Source organism: Carassius carassius, chromosome 24, assembly GCF_963082965.1.
Source record: "Carassius carassius chromosome 24, fCarCar2.1, whole genome shotgun sequence".
Taxonomy (NCBI): domain Eukaryota; kingdom Metazoa; phylum Chordata; class Actinopteri; order Cypriniformes; family Cyprinidae; genus Carassius; species Carassius carassius.
The window spans coordinates 16,243,088-16,256,057 of NC_081778.1; the positions used below are offsets into that span (position 1 = coordinate 16,243,088).

Genomic DNA, 12,970 nt, shown 5'->3' on the forward strand with positions numbered 1-12,970 from the left:
AAAGCACCAGCTTTATACAGCGTGCAGTGGTTATAACTTATGATAATATGCGGGATATAGTACCACAGCAAAAGTGTGAGGTGTGCCACTAGTGGTTATTTTTAAAGATCACAGATATAAACAAACTTGTTTTATATAAACTGGAATATGTAGAGTTAGATGGTCAATGTAAGGCATTTTAAATTTCTGCACTACTCAACATGTCAAAAGAAAGGAAAACATTTTAATTTTTAAAGTGTAAAACCAAGGAAGTAACATCACAAGACATGGAAAGTCTTATCAAATTTTACTGAGACCCCTAACAAGATAGCTAGACAGCAAAGTCAAAATAAAATAAAGATTGAAAAGGTTGTAACAAATATATAACAAAATAATTGTGAAAAATCATGCCTAAAATAAATTCAAGATAAGTATAATGCTTACACAAATACTGAGAGAAATGTAATAAATGTTGCATAATTCTCTACAAGTGCTAATTTCATCTCACAATACAATGGCAGCTGACACTAAACTTTTATTATTATTTATTAAAATCATATTTTTACACATAATATGACAGTGTAATAGCATGTAAATACAAATACAATGGCAGTACCCTCAAAATTACTTCTTTGTTCTTTATCTATCCCTTCAGGTACTAATGCATTGTTTAGAAGAAGACAATGTAAAAAGGTAAAAAGCCCTTTTGATAACTGTTTTTTTTTTTTTTTTTGATTAATCTAGTATTGCATTAGATGGGTGTACCCCCCCCCCCCCCCCCCCCCCCAAACGGCATTGCATTTTCTGGTGAAAATTTTATGCAAATGAACAGTAAAGCGATGCGCTGGCTACCAATGTTATGCTATGGGATAATTACAGAAAATTACAATCACCTACAAGAAAAGAGACAATCATCAGCTATTTAAATTAAGTCAGTGTGAATGTAATTTTAGGCAGTGAAGGTGTTGACAGTGTAAACAATATTCAAAGTAAATTTGGAGCTACATTTATATATACAATTTCATGAGCTTTATAAAAAGTTATGAAAATAGTAACATATTTCTTTTTAAAATACATACATGCCCCTTTGACATATGTATAATGAGTGCTTGATAATAGCTAGAATCCTGAAATTGTACTTTGATGAAAAAAATATTGAAAAATACACACTCTGGAGATGTAATGCAACATATGATGAAATTTTGAAGGATTTCAGTTTTCTCACAAATGCCACTTAGTGAGATCTCTATGAAATTTATCATCACCATCTGAATAGGAAACTAATTTACTAATACATTTAGCGAAAACTGTGCATGCTGGGAGGGGGGTGGGTGGACATGTTAGTAGGCCTATATATAAAATAATATAATAGGCCTATATAATCCAAAGCTACATAAAGGAGTTTTTTAGATAATGCAATTTTTTTCCAATATAGTGTTAGTACCCTCCATAGTCCTGCATGTGATGTAGCACAAAACAGAGTTAAGGTTATATTTGGTTTAAAAGAAGCACAAAAAACTCTGCAATACAAGAAGCTACTAAAACAACAGAATGTTATATTTGTGAAAATAAAACAAAAAACAAGTGGAAATAAAGTACAGTACAATAGTGATTATTTTGGTCATTTAGAGTGGCTTATATAACTGGTATTGGAGGCACAGTCCCTCTGCAACAACCTGAGGTGATTTCTTCGAAGGCACAAAATCAAAGCATTGCCACTATATCACAGCATTTTGTTTTTTGTTACAGAAGCGTTTTGCCCTGTGGGAAAAAAAAGGTCAAAGGTCTTTCAGTGAAAGTAAAAGCATTTGTATGACAAAGACACAAACGAAAAAAGAAGTAATTCCACCAGTTACATTAATTAAATGTAATGGTCTTTATTTTTTTTTTAACAGGACAGAAGAACAATATCATCCTAACTTATTAAACCCAACTTTGTAAAAAGCACTCACCTTATTCCAATTAATAAAATGGCAATACTTCCACCAGCAATTGCGAATAAAGCAATAGCCCAGTCAGGAAAATCTGATGAATATACATGTAAAAAGATAAAGGAAAATTAAAGATTTTGAGGTGAAAAGGCATAAGACTTTTAAAGGCTAAGTCTTTACCGTTGCCTTTGTGGTTGTCATCTTGTTCGTCTCCTGATGTATTATTTCTTGTGAAGGTGTCACGTGCTCCTGGATGTTTCAAATCTGTAACTTTAGACAAATACACACAAAAAAGCATACTTAAAATTCACAAAAAAAGTACTAGTTTCTATAGTATGTATGGTGAGAAGATTAAAATTGCTTACCTTGATAATTGATAATGCAGTTACACTGTAACAGAAGAGGGAAAAAATTTTATTGCCCTGATTGACAGAACTTTTAGAGCCACACAGACAGACTTATTCTTTGTGTGTAAATGAAACAGACACATTCATTGCTACTACCTTGGCACATTTAAGTTCCCACTTTAGGTTCTCGCAGACACTCAATGACAGCTTCTGAGGCGTTACATCCACTACAACTGGTAACCTCTTTCCATCGCCATTCGGAGTTGAGTCGACAATAAACGTGCCATTCTATATAAAGAACAGCAATCCGAGGAGTTATAAAACAATTGTTCTCAAATGATATCTTCAACAATTAAATCCAGAAAGCAAACGTTCCCACCTGATAGTACCACCCGTGTTCGCAATCTCCAGAGCATGGTATGTCCGCGGGTACCGTGTAGGTGTATCCGTGATGGGGCGCGCGCAGGCTGTCGCACGATGTTTCCTGATTTGCTGGGCATTCTGATGGATGAGTAAAACAAAACCCCATTTAACTACACGACATGTTTAATATTATTTTATGATTCATTATCGGTGTTCAAACTAGTAATGACCAATGTACGGAGTTCAACCACGCTTAGCTTTTATGAACAAATTCATGTTTGGTACAGTGGGACAAATCTTACTGTTAGATGCCGCAGAGCTCGCAAGAATAAAAACAAATGCTAACAGTATTATCTTAAAACCGGCCATCAGATGGATCGCTGCTGTGGTCACGAACGCGCAGGCTGCTCTAGCCTTGCCACTCATACTGGTGTAGGCGAAATAGGAACTGATTTAGTTTAAATAGGACACGAAAACGTTGAGTGGGCTGGAGGGGGCTGTAACATACCCATACACGCCATATCGGAATTCCCGTGATTACGACATCCCAACTTCTAAAAAGCGTTCGCGTCCTCGTAACTACAGCTTGTGAGGAGTTTCATGAGAGCTACGAGTCTTACCACGTGACCGCTGCAACAGCTATCAACCGCAGGCTCTGTTTATCCCTCTGGGCTTCTTCGCCCGAAAACGGGCGAAAACTTGAACGTTTTGAAATGTTTAATTTTTTTTGCTTCATCGGATGGGTATGAAACTTGGTGACTTTTGTTGTATTACCTATATGAACACACAAAAAAATCAAGGAGATGATTCTGATATGTTAAAGGGTCGTAAAAAAAAAAGTCACACTTAGCTTCCTCCCGCCCGAAAACGGGCGACATAGGAAATGAATGGGAAATACGAAAAAATAGGAAAACTCAGAGAAACTTTTGGTGGTACAAGCTACAGATCAGCAACTGTGCTGAAAAAAAGTGTACAGCAATGAAGGGGTGACACTCTAGAACATCAAGAGTGCAAATAAGACCCCCCCCCCCCACACACACACACCCACGCACACAAACACACACACACATACACAGATAAACTGGCGACTGCAACAGAAAATTTGTAGAATATTCCACATAAAATCAATAAATGAAAAAAAAAAACTTGCTCAAATGCACACACACACACACACACACACACAGAGAGAGAGAGAGAGAGAGAGAGAGAGAGAGAGAGAGAGAGAAAGAGAGAGACTGGTAAGACTGCAACAGCAAATTTTGAGAATATGCAAAAATAAATAAATAAAAAATACAAAAAGAGACTCTCGCTCAAATGCAACACACACACACACACACACACACACACACACACACACACACATTCACTCACACACACACACACACACACACACACACACACACACACACACACACACACACACACACACACACACACACACACACACACACACACACACACATTGTGTTCCCTTTCTAACCAAATGCTATAGTTTGATTGTAATCATAATGCAAAACCTGATACTTATCTAAACATTTTTGTTAAGAAAATAAAGTAATCATCTTTTAGAATATCTAAATGTATATCTAAATAAAAAAAACGAATAAGATAGAGAAATCATGTCTAAAACAACAAAAGGAATCAAATAGCCTTTCTACATAGGATATATAGGAAGCTATAGACAGCCTACAGGCTGGTACAGGACATTACACAAAAGTGGCTATTTTTTAAAGCCACTAGATGAAGTTCTTCTCCTGGAACATTTTTTTTTTAGGCTGGCACTCTATTTTGATGTGAAATGCTGCATTTATTGAATTTTTTTTTTAAAATAAATATAAAAAAAAAAAAAAAGATATATTAATTCTAATGGAAAAAATAGCTCATAAAAATTATATAATTAATGCAAAGTATCATAAAAAAATCTAAAAATTCTAAATAATAATCAGAAAACATTATAGAACAAAAATATATTTGATTGGTTATCCTGGGAAAAAGTAAAGTACAATTTTAAGGCTTCGCCCGTTTTCGGGCGGGAGGAAGCTAAGTGTGACCCATTTACGAAGAAGCCCAGAGGGTTAAAGGCGTTTATAATGTTGCCATAGAAAAGCGTCTGAAGACGTCAGCAGCTGGAATGCCACGTGCTGTCATCTCAAAATTTACGGTAATCATCATGAAGCCGTAAATCTGATATCACCTACAATACAATGATATTTCACTTAGTGCATTTATTAGATCTCTTATCCTTTCTCATTAGCCACTTGATATCACTATGTACTAAATACAGATACAGAATTAAACACCAGGATGTGCATCCATTCACATCAGGAATTCATTGGTATCAACATTCATAAGTTAAAAACGCCTTAAATTCTCAGTTTCCAATTAACATTAAAGTGTAAAATTGAAGAGAAAAGTCAACTCTTTTAATTGTTAATAGCTTCCTTAGCGAATTCACAAATATCTGCCCACATCAATAGATGTGTTTGCATGATTGTTCTTGTATTCTTGTACTGCAATAGGCAGATTCTTAGTGCATGTGAGGTGTGTCACTAAAAGGTCATCAGCAGAGTAAATTTTTACATTATGTTGCTCTTTGGTTCCTAATTTTGTGTTTCAAATTTTGCAGTCGAGATCAAATTCATTATTCAGATATGATTAGCTGATTGACACTGGTATTTCATGTTGACAGAGCTACAATGTTCATATTTGTGTACAGAGCTATCTATGAGATCACATAATGAGTCACAGCCAGTACAACTCTCACTGTGCTGCTCGTCTTCTCAGCTTCACAACTTTGCAATTGTTTTACTTTGTAAATATAACGTTCACATCAATATAAATCAAAGGCTATAGAATAGACAACCCAATCTCATGAAAGTGAGCTAGCAAAAGGTAAGTGATGGATTTTATGAAGCTTTTATGAAATGCAAAAGATGCACTCTTCAGCTTCCACACTCCGCACAAACTTGCACACTTTTTTCTAGTCTAACAATAGATTGAGCTGCCATGTAAAGTTACTACATACATATCTCAGATGATAAGCCATACTTGAGGTCGATGAATGTCAGGTGAGCATATGGATGCCCTGCCCAATGTACTATATTACCATAGACCAGTCGTTAAGGATCTGTCCGTCATGGGCAGTGATTTCACCACTTCATGTGGAATTTTTTTTCTCCTGCGACTAAGCAACTATAATACAATTTTGTTAATGTGCATATAAACAGCCTTTTAATTAACAGAAAAATCATGGCTAATAGTAAGACATGCAAACATAAAAGAAAACCAAACTGGACGCGAGAACATATATTAATCAAACATTTGGAGTTGGGATAACCTCCAAACCAAACCAATTAGAAAAAGTGTTTCTAAAATGTTTATATTCCGAGGTAGATTGCTATTGCAACAGCCATTTTAGGATAGTTCAGATTTGGCCTTAGTGGCTTAGGAGTCCTCTTCACTACTCCTAATGTTTCACAGATTTAGGAGCTAATTTTAGCACTAAGACTCTTTGTTCTTCGTTGTGTCTTCCTGTAATCAGCTACGTGTCTCATACACACATTAATAATTTCAGGCTGAATTCACAAACATTCTATTACAATTACTATTACTGTAACTCTTACTATTGTGGTAACACTTTCACTGTATTTAACTTCTCAGAGTTATGTTGAGCAACAGTGTTCATTACTAACCATTCAACTCCGGGTTGATTCTGGAATCTTCGCTGGGGGAATACAATCTGTAACTAACGCATGCTCATGTTTTGATTCAGATCGTGTTCGAAGAGGAGGGGCTAGTCGTGCGTGCCTCCTTTGTCAGTTTGTGAGAGGGAGGGAGCAAGCAGCGTGCAGCTCTACAATAAAATACAATTGTACCCATATTAAATAGTTTTAAAATCTGAATCAATCCGTGGCGGTCAGCGTTGATATTGTGGCGGGCCGCCACAAAATAATGAATGTATGGGAAACCCTGAGTGTGTCTCTTGTTACTTTCTACAATGATGCATCACAGTAATGTTCATCAGTGAGTTATGTGGTTTTACAGGAAACACTTCTCTGGATGAAACAACCGAGTCTGTGAGATTTCAGGAAACATATCAGCCAAGAACCACAGTCATAATGTATCCTAACGGTTAAAGCACCAGCTTTATACAGCGTGCAGTGGTTATAACTTATGATAATATGCGGGATATAGTACCACAGCAAAAGTGTGAGGTGTGCCACTAGTGGTTATTTTTAAAGATCACAGATATAAACAAACTTGTTTTATATAAACTGGAATATGTAGAGTTAGATGGTCAATGTAAGGCATTTTAAATTTCTGCACTACTCAACATGTCAAAAGAAAGGAAAACATTTTAATTTTTAAAGTGTAAAACCAAGGAAGTAACATCACAAGACATGGAAAGTCTTATCAAATTTTACTGAGACCCCTAACAAGATAGCTAGACAGCAAAGTCAAAATAAAATAAAGATTGAAAAGGTTGTAACAAATATATAACAAAATAATTGTGAAAAATCATGCCTAAAATAAATTCAAGATAAGTATAATGCTTACACAAATACTGAGAGAAATGTAATAAATGTTGCATAATTCTCTACAAGTGCTAATTTCATCTCACAATACAATGGCAGCTGACACTAAACTTTTATTATTATTTATTAAAATCATATTTTTACACATAATATGACAGTGTAATAGCATGTAAATACAAATACAATGGCAGTACCCTCAAAATTACTTCTTTGTTCTTTATCTATCCCTTCAGGTACTAATGCATTGTTTAGAAGAAGACAATGTAAAAAGGTAAAAAGCCCTTTTGATAACTGTTTTTTTTTTTTTTTTTTGATTAATCTAGTATTGCATTAGATGGGTGTACCCCCCCCCCCCCCCCAAACGGCATTGCATTTTCTGGTGAAAATTTTATGCAAATGAACAGTAAAGCGATGCGCTGGCTACCAATGTTATGCTATGGGATAATTACAGAAAATTACAATCACCTACAAGAAAAGAGACAATCATCAGCTATTTAAATTAAGTCAGTGTGAATGTAATTTTAGGCAGTGAAGGTGTTGACAGTGTAAACAATATTCAAAGTAAATTTGGAGCTACATTTATATATACAATTTCATGAGCTTTATAAAAAGTTATGAAAATAGTAACATATTTCTTTTTAAAATACATACATGCCCCTTTGACATATGTATAATGAGTGCTTGATAATAGCTAGAATCCTGAAATTGTACTTTGATGAAAAAAATATTGAAAAATACACACTCTGGAGATGTAATGCAACATATGATGAAATTTTGAAGGATTTCAGTTTTCTCACAAATGCCACTTAGTGAGATCTCTATGAAATTTATCATCACCATCTGAATAGGAAACTAATTTACTAATACATTTAGCGAAAACTGTGCATGCTGGGAGGGGGGTGGGTGGACATGTTAGTAGGCCTATATATAAAATAATATAATAGGCCTATATAATCCAAAGCTACATAAAGGAGTTTTTTAGATAATGCAATTTTTTTCCAATATAGTGTTAGTACCCTCCATAGTCCTGCATGTGATGTAGCACAAAACAGAGTTAAGGTTATATTTGGTTTAAAAGAAGCACAAAAAACTCTGCAATACAAGAAGCTACTAAAACAACAGAATGTTATATTTGTGAAAATAAAACAAAAAACAAGTGGAAATAAAGTACAGTACAATAGTGACTATATTTGCCACTATATCACAGCATTTTGTTTTTTGTTACAGAAGCGTTTTGCCCTGTGGGAAAAAAAAGGTCAAAGGTCTTTCAGTGAAAGTAAAAGCATTTGTATGACAAAGACACAAACGAAAAAAGAAGTAATTCCACCAGTTACATTAATTAAATGTAATGGTCTTTATTTTTTTTTTAACAGGACAGAAGAACAATATCATCCTAACTTATTAAACCCAACTTTGTAAAAAGCACTCACCTTATTCCAATTAATAAAATGGCAATACTTCCACCAGCAATTGCGAATAAAGCAATAGCCCAGTCAGGAAAATCTGATGAATATACATGTAAAAAGATAAAGGAAAATTAAAGATTTTGAGGTGAAAAGGCATAAGACTTTTAAAGGCTAAGTCTTTACCGTTGCCTTTGTGGTTGTCATCTTGTTCGTCTCCTGATGTATTATTTCTTGTGAAGGTGTCACGTGCTCCTGGATGTTTCAAATCTGTAACTTTAGACAAATACACACAAAAAAGCATACTTAAAATTCACAAAAAAAGTACTAGTTTCTATAGTATGTATGGTGAGAAGATTAAAATTGCTTACCTTGATAATTGATAATGCAGTTACACTGTAACAGAAGAGGGAAAAAATTTTATTGCCCTGATTGACAGAACTTTTAGAGCCACACAGACAGACTTATTCTTTGTGTGTAAATGAAACAGACACATTCATTGCTACTACCTTGGCACATTTAAGTTCCCACCTTAGGTTCTCGCAGACACTCAATGACAGCTTCTGAGGCGTTACATCCACTACAACTGGTAACCTCTTTCCATCGCCATTCGGAGTTGAGTCGACAATAAACGTGCCATTCTATATAAAGAACAGCGATCCGAGGAGTTATAAAACAATTGTTCTCAAATGATATCTTCAACAATTAAATCCAGAAAGCAAACGTTCCCACCTGATAGTACCACCCGTGTTCGCAATCTCCAGAGCATGGTATGTCCGCGGGTACCGTGTAGGTGTATCCGTGATGGGGCGCGCGCAGGCTGTCGCACGATGTTTCCTGATTTGCTGGGCATTCTGATGGATGAGTAAAACAAAACCCCATTTAACTACACGACATGTTTAATATTATTTTATGATTCATTATCGGTGTTCAAACTAGTAATGACCAATGTACGGAGTTCAACCACGCTTAGCTTTTATGAACAAATTCATGTTTGGTACAGTGGGACAAATCTTACTGTTAGATGCCGCAGAGCTCGCAAGAATAAAAACAAATGCTAACAGTATTATCTTAAAACCGGCCATCAGATGGATCGCTGCTGTGGTCACGAACGCGCAGGCTGCTCTAGCCTTGCCACTCATACTGGTGTAGGCGAAATAGGAACTGATTTAGTTTAAATAGGACACGAAAACGTTGAGTGGGCTGGAGGGGGCTGTAACATACCCATACACGCCATATCGGAATTCCCGTGATTACGACATCCCAACTTCTAAAAAGCGTTCGCGTCCTCGTAACTACAGCTTGTGAGGAGTTTCATGAGAGCTACGAGTCTTACCACGTGACCGCTGCAACAGCTATCAACCGCAGGCTCTGTTTATCCCTCTGGGCTTCTTCGCCCGAAAACGGGCGAAAACTTGAACGTTTTGAAATGTTTAATTTTTTTTGCTTCATCGGATGGGTATGAAACTTGGTGACTTTTGTTGTATTACCTATATGAACACACAAAAAAATCAAGGAGATGATTCTGATATGTTAAAGGGTCGTAAAAAAAAAAGTCACACTTAGCTTCCTCCCGCCCGAAAACGGGCGACATAGGAAATGAATGGGAAATACGAAAAAATAGGAAAACTCAGAGAAACTTTTGGTGGTACAAGCTACAGATCAGCAACTGTGCTGAAAAAAAGTGTACAGCAATGAAGGGGTGACACTCTAGAACATCAAGAGTGCAAATAAGACCCCCCCCCCCCACACACACACACACCCACGCACACAAACACACACACACATACACAGATAAACTGGCGACTGCAACAGCAAATTTGTAGAATATTCCACATAAAATCAATAAATGAAAAAAAAAAACTTGCTCAAATGCACACACACACACACACACACAGAGAGAGAGAGAGAGAGAGAGAGAGAGAGAGAGAGAGAGAAAGAGAGAGACTGGTAAGACTGCAACAGCAAATTTTGAGAATATGCAAAAATAAATAAATAAAAAATACAAAAAGAGACTCTCGCTCAAATGCAACACACACACACACACACACACACACACACACACACACACACACACACACACACACACACATTCACTCACACATACACACACACACACACACACACACACACACACACACACACACACACACACACACACACACATTGTGTTCCCTTTCTAACCAAATGCTATAGTTTGATTGTAATCATAATGCAAAACCTGATACTTATCTAAACATTTTTGTTAAGAAAATAAAGTAATCATCTTTTAGAATATCTAAATGTATATCTAAATAAAAAAAACGAATAAGATAGAGAAATCATGTCTAAAACAACAAAAGGAATCAAATAGCCTTTCTACATAGGATATATAGGAAGCTATAGACAGCCTACAGGCTGGTACAGGACATTACACAAAAGTGGCTATTTTTTAAAGCCACTAGATGAAGTTCTTCTCCTGGAACATTTTTTTTTTAGGCTGGCACTCTATTTTGATGTGAAATGCTGCATTTATTGAATTTTTTTTTTAAAATAAATATAAAAAAAAAAAAAATGATATATTAATTCTAATGGAAAAAATAGCTCATAAAAATTATATAATTAATGCAAAGTATCATAAAAAAATCTAAAAATTCTAAATAATAATCAGAAAACATTATAGAACAAAAATATATTTGATTGGTTATCCTGGGAAAAAGTAAAGTACAATTTTAAGGCTTCGCCCGTTTTCGGGCGGGAGGAAGCTAAGTGTGACCCATTTACGAAGAAGCCCAGAGGGTTAAAGGCGTTTATAATGTTGCCATAGAAAAGCGTCTGAAGACGTCAGCAGCTGGAATGCCACGTGCTGTCATCTCAAAATTTACGGTAATCATCATGAAGCCGTAAATCTGATATCACCTACAATACAATGATATTTCACTTAGTGCATTTATTAGATCTCTTATCCTTTCTCATTAGCCACTTGATATCACTATGTACTAAATACAGATACAGAATTAAACACCAGGATGTGCATCCATTCACATCAGGAATTCATTGGTATCAACATTCATAAGTTAAAAACGCCTTAAATTCTCAGTTTCCAATTAACATTAAAGTGTAAAATTGAAGAGAAAAGTCAACTCTTTTAATTGTTAATAGCTTCCTTAGCGAATTCACAAATATCTGCCCACATCAATAGATGTGTTTGCATGATTGTTCTTGTATTCTTGTACTGCAATAGGCAGATTCTTAGTGCATGTGAGGTGTGTCACTAAAAGGTCATCAGCAGAGTAAATTTTTACATTATGTTGCTCTTTGGTTCCTAATTTTGTGTTTCAAATTTTGCAGTCGAGATCAAATTCATTATTCAGATATGATTAGCTGATTGACACTGGTATTTCATGTTGACAGAGCTACAATGTTCATATTTGTGTACAGAGCTATCTATGAGATCACATAATGAGTCACAGCCAGTACAACTCTCACTGTGCTGCTCGTCTTCTCAGCTTCACAACTTTGCAATTGTTTTACTTTGTAAATATAACGTTCACATCAATATAAATCAAAGGCTATAGAATAGACAACCCAATCTCATGAAAGTGAGCTAGCAAAAGGTAAGTGATGGATTTTATGAAGCTTTTATGAAATGCAAAAGATGCACTCTTCAGCTTCCACACTCCGCACAAACTTGCACACTTTTTTCTAGTCTAACAATAGATTGAGCTGCCATGTAAAGTTACTACATACGTATCTCAGATGATAAGCCATACTTGAGGTCGATGAATGTCAGGTGAGCATATGGATGCCCTGCCCAATGTACTATATTACCATAGACCAGTCGTTAAGGATCTGTCCGTCATGGGCAGTGATTTCACCACTTCATGTGGAATTTTTTTTCTCCTGCGACTAAGCAACTATAATACAATTTTGTTAATGTGCATATAAACAGCCTTTTAATTAACAGAAAAATCATGGCTAATAGTAAGACATGCAAACATAAAAGAAAACCAAACTGGACGCGAGAACATATATTAATCAAACATTTGGAGTTGGGATAACCTCCAAACCAAACCAATTAGAAAAAGTGTTTCTAAAATGTTTATATTCCGAGGTAGATTGCTATTGCAACAGCCATTTTAGGATAGTTCAGATTTGGCCTTAGTGGCTTAGGAGTCCTCTTCACTACTCCTAATGTTTCACAGATTTAGGAGCTAATTTTAGCACTAAGACTCTTTGTTCTTCGTTGTGTCTTCCTGTAATCAGCTACGTGTCTCATACACACATTAATAATTTCAGGCTGAATTCACAAACATTCTATTACAATTACTATTACTGTAACTCTTACTATTGTGGTAACACTTTCACTGTATTTAACGTCAAGACAGTTTCCTTTGGGTTTACAGACAAAGTTGGCATGAAAAAACAGTTGT

At 35.6% G+C, this 12,970-nt stretch overlaps 3 long non-coding RNA genes across 3 annotated transcripts; all 3 read right to left on the bottom strand.

The window, feature by feature from the left end:
- Window positions 1-1,554: 1,554 nt before the first annotated feature.
- On the bottom strand, window positions 1,555-2,187 carry LOC132103618 (uncharacterized). The gene is made up of 3 exons (XR_009423416.1): window positions 2,091-2,187; window positions 1,932-2,004; window positions 1,555-1,740 (listed from the first exon to the last, which is right to left on the bottom strand). It is a non-coding gene; the product is annotated as an uncharacterized LOC132103618 (long non-coding RNA).
- A 6,156-nt stretch (window positions 2,188-8,343) lies between these two features.
- On the bottom strand, window positions 8,344-8,842 carry LOC132103619 (uncharacterized). The gene is made up of 3 exons (XR_009423417.1): window positions 8,745-8,842; window positions 8,586-8,658; window positions 8,344-8,394 (listed from the first exon to the last, which is right to left on the bottom strand). It is a non-coding gene; the product is annotated as an uncharacterized LOC132103619 (long non-coding RNA).
- Window positions 8,843-9,067: 225 nt separating this feature from the next.
- On the bottom strand, window positions 9,068-9,765 carry LOC132103620 (uncharacterized). Its single transcript, XR_009423418.1, has 3 exons — window positions 9,577-9,765; window positions 9,291-9,412; window positions 9,068-9,199 (listed from the first exon to the last, which is right to left on the bottom strand). It is a non-coding gene; the product is annotated as an uncharacterized LOC132103620 (long non-coding RNA).
- Between the last annotated feature and the right edge of the window lie 3,205 nt (window positions 9,766-12,970).